The sequence below is a fragment of the Penaeus monodon genome, chromosome 34 (assembly GCF_015228065.2).
Source record: "Penaeus monodon isolate SGIC_2016 chromosome 34, NSTDA_Pmon_1, whole genome shotgun sequence".
Taxonomy (NCBI): domain Eukaryota; kingdom Metazoa; phylum Arthropoda; class Malacostraca; order Decapoda; family Penaeidae; genus Penaeus; species Penaeus monodon.
In genome coordinates this window covers 31,069,651-31,071,445 of record NC_051419.1, presented here as the reverse complement: position 1 = coordinate 31,071,445, position 1,795 = coordinate 31,069,651, and positions in this window count along the sequence as shown.

The following is a 1,795-nucleotide window of genomic DNA, read 5'->3' as shown; positions in this document are numbered from 1 at the left end:
TTCCCCCCAAAAAAATTCACAAATCGCCTCTAATAAGGGAAAAATAACAAATTTTTAGTTAATTCAAGGATCCCTGGTTTATTGTTTAAAGCTTTTTAAATTTTTTAAAAAAATTTTTTTTTATGGATGGGGTTTTAAAGGAATATAAAAATTCGGTTTAAAAAATTTTTGAATTAAAAAAACCCATTAAAAAAATTTTTTTTAAAAGGTTAAAAAAACCCTTTTGAAAAACCCTTTTTTAAAAATTTTTGGGGGGGGCCCCTTTCCCCCAAAAAAGTAAAACCTCCCCCAAAAATACTAATTGTTTTTTTTTTATTTTTTCAATGGGGTTTTTAAAAAATTTTTTTAAAATTTGTTCTTTTGAAAATTTTTTTTTCTAAATTTTAAATTATTTTAATTTTTTTTTAAACATTTTTATAATTTTTTTTATTTTTATTTTTTTATTTTCTTTTTTTTTTTTTAGGGGAAAAAAAATCTTTTTTTTTTTTTTTTTTTAAAAACTTTTCAATTTCAATTCACTAAATTTTTTGTTTTTTTCAACGTTTTTAAAATTTTGTTTTTTTTTCATTTTTTTTTTGGGTTTTTTTGAAAAATTTTTAAAAGGTTTCTTGCATTAAATTTTTTTTTTTAAAATTTTTTTTTTTTTTTTTTAACACCACACATCTTTTTTTTTTTAATTTTTTTTTTTTAAACAAAACTCCAAAAACCCCCCCGTTCCCGAATAATTTTGAAGGAATTTGGAAACCCCCTTGGGATAAAAAAATGGGCAGGATCAAAAAGGTCGTGGGGGGGGGGGTTTTAAAATTTAAAATTTCTCAGAACCCCCCCCCCCCCCTTTTTCCCCCTTTTTTTTTTTTTGTAGACGTCCTGCCACAATCCATGGCCTACTTCCTTTGTGTCCGATTCACACGAACTCAGGTCGCCAGGCGTCCAACTTTGCAAATGAGCAAAAGAGGCGATACCACCGCAACCATTTTGTACTTATGGAAAAGAGGAAAAGTAGGTAAGTAGAATAATTCTGACGTGTCTGTGTTGTGTGTCGTGTTGGAATGGGGGTGGAGTGTTTTTTGGGTTAGCTAATCGTGTTTGAAAACATGTGTATGATAGTACATATGTACGCTACTAGGGTGTGTTATATATGTATGCTTGTAATGTCTTTCTATGTAAAGTATTCTTCGCCTGGCGTCCGTTCTCACCGTTTACCCTCACCGGTTACCCTGCAACGTACAAAAACAGCAAGAACACGCTTAAAAAATGAATGAAGAAGAAAAAAAAGCAACTGGATCTTCGAACAGGCGATGACGGATGGTGTGGGAAGGAAGGTGGGTAGGGTAGTGGAGTGGTGGTTGTGAAGTTAAGAGGGGGGGGGTCTCCGGACCAGAGCCCGTTGGAAAGGGCATTGGTTGATAAAGATGCCATGAGGCGATGAGATATCCAGCGACAACAGCAATTAGCAACACTTCATGCCGTCTTCGAGAAGGGTATGCTTGCGTGTGTGTATATAGTGTTGTTTGTTAAGAAATATCGTAGCTTTTGTTATTTTCGTACTATATATTCTGTTTATCTGTCTACCTTTTTTTACGTCTGTTTGTCTACCTAAATGTTTGGGTTTCTATTCATTATGTCTGTCCTATATGCATATATACGCTTTTATATATGTGGAGAGTAGCAAAAAAGGATCTACTTACACAGCTCGAGATAAGGATCTATTCAATCAAATTGGGATTCAAACTTGTTTAGTAATATGAAAGCAACATTATTTTCGAAAATTCACTGGCACTGCAAGATACTTACG